Source organism: Peromyscus californicus, unplaced genomic scaffold (genome assembly GCF_007827085.1).
Source record: "Peromyscus californicus insignis strain IS unplaced genomic scaffold, ASM782708v3 Scaffold_8__1_contigs__length_139910024, whole genome shotgun sequence".
Classification (NCBI taxonomy): Eukaryota; Metazoa; Chordata; class Mammalia; order Rodentia; family Cricetidae; genus Peromyscus; species Peromyscus californicus.
The window spans coordinates 8,308,581-8,316,882 of NW_026294606.1; the positions used below are offsets into that span (position 1 = coordinate 8,308,581).

Genomic DNA, 8,302 nt, shown 5'->3' on the forward strand with positions numbered 1-8,302 from the left:
TTCCAGAGCTCGACCGAGCTCGCTCCTAATTAGCCTGGCAAAGCTCAGTCATCACAGGGAAGTCCTTGAAGTTAGAGATTTCCACAAAGTTAAACCACTAAATCCCAGGGCCGCCAGCCTGTCTTCACAGCTTCCCCAGTCTGCCAGAAATCCCGCCCACTCCCACACAGAAACCGCAGTCCTGGGGTTCAGTGTCACCCCGTCTCAGGCCACCTTATCAAGGCGGGTCCGGCCACCCTTTATCTGCCTGCCTCTTTAAGTGCCTCCATCATCCTGATAGACCTCATAAAAGCTGGTAAAAGACACAGCTGCCTAGTTTTGACATCACTGACATCAAAGGCCTCAAATTAGGTGGGGCCGGTCTGGCTGCTGTGACTGAGTTCAGAGCAATGTTTGGTGCTCCTGGAACAACCCCCTTGGCCTGGGGATCAGTGCAGGAGCCCTCAAGCTTATCAATAAATACACGGAAATGGTTATGAGCATGGGCTCTGGGGCCAAGCACCCCCTGCTCATGTCCTAGTCTGTCACTTGACCACAGCTGCCAACTTCTGGCCATCCAGAGGCCATCGGGGTTCAGCCTCCAAACCCCTCTTCTACAGTGGCAGGAGTCTGCCCCAGGGGAGTGGGCTTCTACTATTCAGCAGGCATGGGTTTGCATTGGGCAGATGAGAAGGGTCTGGAGTTGAAGATCCTGGCTGCAGAGTCACGCATATTTTCACACAAATGTGCTTTATATATTTAAAATGTTGAAAATAGTAAGTTTACATTAGGAATAATTTATCTCTGTGTTCTTTTGAAGTCAGATTCTACCTCCACCCAGAACAGAATGTCAAGAGTAAGGAAACAAGGCACTCGGGCCCTTCCCAGGCTCTGGCTGAAATGCCAAGCAAACCAAGAGCTGGTCACCTCCTGCCACCAGCCCAATCCAGTCCTGGGACCCAACAGCCCACTATCTAGACACTGAATACACTGGGTGCGGGCAGTAACACCCCCAAAGGCGTCTGTCACACTCACTGTCCTGTCCCATGGACGCCCTGGAGTCAAGTTGTGCCTGACTCCTGACTACCAGGAGTAGCTCCTCAGGCCCCACTCCCTCTGCTCTAGCAGCCCCGGACAAAACAGTAAGTGCAGAAAGGTGGACAAGGAGGGGACATTAGGTCATCCTTGGCTTTTCTCCTGAGTTTCACAGGGCAGAATTAAGATGACTTTTGGGCTCACTGCCCAGAGATAAAATAGGGGATGAAAATATTTATTTGTTTTTAAGGCTCTTGCAATCCCAGATGAAAAGCCCACCTTGGTTGTAACTTACTGTTATTTGAGCTGTTCTGAGGCAGGCCCTCCTCCTCACAACTCCACAACCTGCTCAAGTTTTGGGCAAGAGGTTCCACAGCCACCCTGGGGGAAAAAGTGGGACCCCTGTCCCAACAGAAACTGAATACACTAAACGAGAATTATCCCCTATTGGCATCAGGGAGTCATAAATAACCCAGTGGCCCCAGCTGACTCACCAGAGCTAGTACTGTGTCAGCATTTCTATATAAACCAGGGTTTGCTAGGGGATTAGCTCACAGCCATAAAAAATTCTGCTGTAGGCTAAAGCTTGGCCTAAGGGAAATCTCAGCCCAGGAATAGATACGAAAAGCAAGCCAGGTACCACAGCTCCCAAGCCTCCCAGGACAAGGGTGCCTGTCACCGGGGTCTCTTAAGGAGGGCTCTGCAGTCCTTGACAGAAGTCATTTATGTGATTTAGGACATTGTCTGTAGGTGTCATAATACAAATTTCATTCTTTAGTTGTTGTTGTTTTAAGCTAAAAGATATTTGCTGCTTTGAGAATGCGGAAAAGGTCTGAACTGTGATCCAAAGCCTTCCCCCTTCCCTCGTCCCTGAGCTGGAAAAGGCCTGAGCTGAGCATGTATGATCCAAAGCCTTCCCCCTTCCCTGGTGAACAGCAAGAGAAGAGATGCTGAGCTGGGCAGGGACCAGGGCTCAGGCTGCTGATACCTTGCACCTGTTGGGACAGTAGCCCTGCCTATCTCACAGGTAACATTCTAAGAGCCAGGGCCAGGAACCTAGTCATGTGTAACACCAGCAGGCAGTGGAGAAAGGACACCATCTAGTAGATAAAACCAGGCCCTTCTGCACACTGCATAAAATAATTATATGACAATTATACTCTCTATATAATATAAATTTTTATTGATAATATATAAATATAACCATTTTTACAGTTATACAAAACATTAGAAGAAAATTAAGAGAATGTGTATATAAGCATGGAGAGAGGCTTTCTGAATCATAAAAACTAGAAATCCTCAAAAGAAAGCGGCTTGAATATTTTAAAATTTAATTGGTCCTAAATTTTTAAGAAGCAATTTTTGTCACGCTCAAAGTTAAACAATATATGGGAGAAAAGTATTTGTCATACATATACATGCCAGAGGTTTTGCATTCTGCTGTGATAAAGGATTTGCGCCATCCCCCTCCCCAAATCACCAAGAGAAAACGGAAGAAACAGACAAGGGCATTGAGGGCAGTTTAAAGATGAGGGAATGGACATTGACAAGAATGAAAACATACAGAACACTACCAGTATCCAGGGGAAGAGGAATCAGAACAACAAAATTGAACCAGCAGACTAACAGTGTTAAAGCAGATGAGTCCCCAGCTCCATTGAGGATGGGGGCGAAAGCGCTCTCATCGGTTGTCAAGGAGTGATAAGAGTATAGCTAATAGCAACTGTTAAAAGATCAGACCCTGGAGTGGCTGGGGAGGTGCAGGCTGCTGTGCAGCAGAGTATGCTCCACGGACCATGTACCGCTGTGGATGCCTGAAGTACTTGAACTGCAGGTTGGGAAGACAGGAAATGCTGGGCTGGATTGAGTGCCTCATGAGGATGGTGTTTCAGCTGGAGTCAGCATGCAGTTGGTACCTTGGTCTGGAAAATTATATAGCTCATCTCAAAGTATCATAAGGAAAATTGGTACCAATTTACCTCTGATTCAGTGTTCAAGAGTTGAATTTCAGCTTACCAGCCAGGCAACAGAGTGGAGCCCATCCACCCACCCGGCAGAGGAGGTGGTGGCGTCTTTTGCTGATGTTGAGTGGGTAGCCATAGAAGGAGAGTGCTCAATTGACTCAGTGCAGAAGTCAGGGCCAAGCCCCCTGCTGCTCAAGGATGGCTTTCCTTGCTTTGAGAAGCCCCAAGCAGGCTCACTTCCTTTCCAAACTTGTCTCAAGACAACCCTGGCCAGTGAGGAGACTTTTCAGAAGAATGAGCTTGCTGCCCTCAGAGCTCAGATTGACAAGATTATGACCCTACAGAGGCTACAGAGCCCCAGTGCAGGCCACTTAGGTTCTTCCACATGAGCACCACCACTCCCCCCCCCCTGCCACCCCACCCCGCCCCTGCCCACCACCCCCGTTGACGCTCCACTGAAGTATGTCTGTTCTCGATCTGATTAAAGAACAAAGAGAGCAAAAACTCAATGCTGGAAAGACTGACCAAGAGCCACCCAAAGACGCCTGACATGCCATGAACGGTGTGAAGCTACAGTCGGTCAACAGGTCAGAGGAGGATGTGGACATTACTGACCCTGCTGCCCTTGGAGCAGAGGCCTTGAAGAAGTTTGCTTATCAGCATGGACACTACAGCCAAGGAGAAGCAGAAAGAGGAACTCGGAAGCCAGAGTCAGAGGCCGCCTCAGAGCAGGCCCGGTTTGGCCCGCATATATTGAAGTCTACAGGGAAAAAGAAGGCTTTCATTGAAAATGTTCCCAACTCCTAATGGACAGTGTGCCCAGCAAGGATGACACCTTCGTTTGTATTTCTACTTTTCTCACTGTAAGTTAGTTGTTTCTTTGGAAACCCCAAACTTACAGAGAAGCCTAGGTTAAGAAAGCAAATCTAACCCTGGATTTCACTACAGAGCAGTTTCTAATGTTAAATTTTCCCTGCAGGCTCTTATTTATATTTAAATATAACCAAGTAAAACTCAATCTAATAAAATTTTCATTATGACAATGAAAAAAAAGATAAAAATCCATGCAGTGTCCCATTTAGTCATATGTTCCATATACAGGAGAAGAGGAAAGCACTAAAATCAAATCCTATCCATCAACTGATGTGTAAACTGTATTGTTCTTGTGCCACTGGATATAAATTATGAAGCAGTCAGGAAGGAGGAATGAATGGCAGTTTATCCTGGCTAATATAAAATGCCATGGTGGACTTTCCCCCTTGAGATCACCCCTATATTAGAGTGCGTTCTCCTTGAACGTGTCCTGTTAGACATTATCTTTTATATCACAGTACTGCAGCAGCATTGTTGTGGTCCTGAGGTTGGAATTCACCCACATTCCTAACCGAGATTTTCTTTAGAAACTCTTTCTCATTTCATCCTATGATAGTGTTAAAGAGTAGTGTCAAGACAGAAGGATGTGCTTGAGAGCAGCATCACAAAAAGAGGGTGGGTGGGGAGGGAGGGGAGAGGGAGGAGGGGAAGGCAGAGGGGAAGGGAAGGGAGGGGAAAGGGAGGGGAGGGGGAGGAGAGGGGAGGGGAAGGGAAGGGGGAGGGAGGGGAAGGGAAAAGGGAGGGAGGGGAGGGGGAGGGGAAGGAAGAGGGGGAGGCAGAGGGAAAGGGGGAGAAGAGGGGAAAGGGAGGGGAGGGAGAGGGAGGAGAGGGGAAGGGAGGAGAGGAGGAGGCAGAGGGGAAGGGGAGGGGAGGGAAAAGGGAGGGGAGGGGGAGGGAGGAGAGGGGGAGGTAGAGAGGAGGGGAAGACAGAGGGGAGGGAAAGGGAGGGGGAAGGGAGGGGGAAGGGAGGGGGAAGGGAGGGAAGGGGAAGACAGAGGGGAGGGAAAGGGAGAGGGAAGGGAGGGAAGGGGAAAGGGAGGGGAGGGGAAAGAGAGGGGAGGGGGAGGGGAGGGGAAGGGGAGGGGGAGGGGGTAGGCAGAGGGAAGGGAAGGGGAGGGAGGGGAGGGGAACACATGGACAAACACCTGCCCCACCCCCCACATATACATTTTTAAGTTTGTTCATGGGTGACATAGCTTTATGTTGATTGATTCTGGCAGTCTTGGGGTGGGAAGGGAAGTGGATGGAGGGATTCACTTACAAACTATTCCTTCCTGTTTTCTTTCTTAAGACAGGGTCTCAACTGTGTAGCCTTGGCTGGCCTAGAACTCTTTGTGTAGACCAGCCTGGCCTCCTGCCTCTGTCGCCAAAGTATTGGGATTAAAAGCATGTGCCACCATGCTCAGTGACCTTTTCTTTATAGATTTCTATGCTGCTTGCTTTTAAAATATAAAACATATTATTTTATAAGATTTTATAAGCAGAAAAATCTTCAATTACCCCGAAATATAAAGTTTATTGGAAGAGGGGAAGTGGTTATAGACACTCAGGACGTGCTTAACCACTAAACAGACTAATCAATGACCACTGTGATGTGATTCAGGAACAGCACAGCCCTTTACCCAGGAGCTTACAGATGCGTGGGGGTGAAACAAAATACCCAGCATCCTTAGAGAGCAGATAGGAGATCCACACAGGTGTCAGGCAGATAAGATCTGAACATTCGGGGGACTTCCTGGTGAGACCTCCCAGGAGGACTAGGGCAGTACCAGGGGGGACCACAGCATGAACAGGGTGCTCCATGTGAAGACACCTGGAAGGAGCGAGGAAGACTGAGAAAGGAGGCGTTGGCAGCAGTTCACAGCAACACTTCAGCCTGTGGAAGCTTCTGGTCTTCAGAGGGTGTGGAGGCAAAAGGGGAGTTAGCTCGTCTCTTGCTCTCTACTTTGACCCTGGGGCTGAGCAGCAGGCAGACCTCAACGCCATTGGGATATGGGCATTACCAGACTGATAAACAATGGTTTGCCTTGAGAGTCCAGGAGAATACAGCCCCCATCCAATCCCTCCCAGGCAGTGAACATGTCCATTTCCACGGGGAGGAAAGCAGCTGACTTACAGATCACTGTTATCGGAGGCCCAGAAAGCAATCTGTTTCACCTGTGGTTTCCGCAGGACTGTGGACCGTGGGTGTCCCACAGAGCGTCCCTTAGTCAGGGGTGACTGTATGTCTAGAGCTCAGACAAGTCTTGATAAGGCTCACACTCTAGACGCATGGGCACAGTAGAGCCAGTTCTGAAAAGAGACACACCCTTGCCTTCAAGTCCCCTCTCCCAGCCCTCAGAATGTTCATTCTTGTTGAGAAAGTGGACAGGCCTGCTCGGTGTGGCTCACAAGAACTCCCATGAGATTCATGTCCCTGCTCCTGCCCACTTTCAGTCCACACCTACAAGGATTCACTTTGTTCTGCTCAGCTTACAGACTGTCCTATAAGGATGTGTAAAGGCAGACTTCGCAGACATAACAGGGCCCTTACAATCCAACCCTCAATCTAGCTGCACACCTAACTCAGCCCTCAGCCCTTAAAGCAGGTGTGACCTCTTTCATGGCCTCACAGCTGCCTCCCAACTTTCCTTCTCCCAAAGAACCCACAAATAACCACAGCTTCTTCTAGACAAAGCCCAAAGGGCCTAGCTTTCTTCCTTAGCATCAATATCCTTAGTTTTATGAAATCTTTGCTTTCTGCTCACAAGACACCCCTTTATTTGTCCCACAGACCTTCAGTGAACACCCTTTATAAGCCAGGGTTTGGGTGCAGCAGTGAGGGAAACAGACACAGCCTGGCCCCGGTGGGATTTAATTTTTAGCATAACAGGCAAAATCAAGTTCATTCATAAATATCTAGTTTAAGTGCTGTAAGACCTAGCAAGGCTGTGGTGGGCCAGGATGGGTAGCTGTGGGGTTGACAGGGTGTTCTGTGAGGTTCCTTCCTGTGGGATGGTTATGGCTCTTAAATGTTGGGGACTAGAGTGAAGAGTTAATCTGTAATGGTGTTATTTCTCACCCTGTTCACTTTTATTACAGTTCCATTCTCTCTGCACATGAGACTCTAACTTCAACAAAAGTGTATTTGGGTAATCCGATATAAACTAAATTTAAACTTTGACCTCCAACAATAAAATTGCTACTTTCCCCTCTCTGAAGACCCAAAAGGCAGATGAAGGGCCTGCTAGCTTCACTTTCTGGGTTTCTGACTTCTAACGTGATTCTAAGCATCGCTCAGACCTATCTGGAGACAGGTTGGGCCTGTGGTGGGCAGCTAGCCCAGGGCCCTTCTCATTCTGGAGAGAAATCACACACTTTGGTTCTCGCAGTCTAGCTTCTGCTGTGTGATACTGCTGCTTAGGGCCAGGTTTCAGCTGAAAACACAAAATCCAACCACTGTCTTCCACTGTACGAAAATCTGTGCTGACTCCCATTTTGCAAGAACTGCTTTAATTCCGTTTGTGGGTCAAGGTTAAGTGTGGGCTTACTCCAATCTGCCCCACGTCATGCTCTAATTCTTATAGGTTATCTGACTTGGAAACAAAGGCAGGCAATTGCAGGTCCACGTGGGGCTGTCTGCAACCAAGGCCACTGCCTTCCCCTGCGCCTCCAGCCGCCGCCTCGCCTGCTACTGCTCATCTGCCATTTCCTGGATTCTGAGCACGGCCTTCACGTTGCTCAGGTTTTCTATCTACAAAATTAAAGCCTTGCTTTGACTATTTTTTTTTTAAAGAGAGAAATTAAATGTCACAGTCTGGACCAGAATAAGCAACCAAGCGTTCAGATTCAGGGGTGCCCTGCATTAATAACCGTTCACCGAGGAAGCATTTCCTGTTTATACACGGAGCTAATGAGAATCCATCATGCCTGTCAAATACACTGAACACCAAATTCAAATGTCAAAGCAAATGTAAGAGGTCACACATTTCCTTTGCTAACTAAAAGTGTAATTCATAAATATTATTGCTACCAAACTCTCCATCTACATCATTTGTTTAGAAATATGCACATGTAATATAAATTGTGATTAAGTTAAATGGGTATATTATTTCCTGTTTTAAGGGCTAACAGCAGCATGAATTATGCTTTACTGCAAAGAAGGCTTGAGTCATCAGCAGCTCTGCCTGAGCGCAGCTCCACATTTTACACCCCCAGGTTGGGTTTTGCACGTCCATTCATAAATACTTTACATTATCCGGCTCTGCTGATAACTTTCACTTCTTCAACTGCCTTATAAAATAGCTCTTACTGTTGCAGAGGTCAGCTAAATGGACATAAGCTTTGGACCTCACTACATTTAAAAATAAAAGTGAAAACCAAAACAGCTTTACAAAAGCTAGGGTCTTCAATTCCATCTGTAAGCCCAACTCCAGAATCCAAATTAGACTGAAGTTTCGCATCTGCGCATG

At 47.7% G+C, this 8,302-nt stretch overlaps 1 pseudogene; it reads left to right on the plus strand.

Moving 5' to 3' along the window:
- Positions 1-2,864: 2,864 nt before the first annotated feature.
- On the plus strand, positions 2,865-3,785 carry LOC128102884 (mitochondrial fission regulator 1-like; annotated as a pseudogene).
- The last annotated feature ends 4,517 nt before the right edge of the window (positions 3,786-8,302 follow it).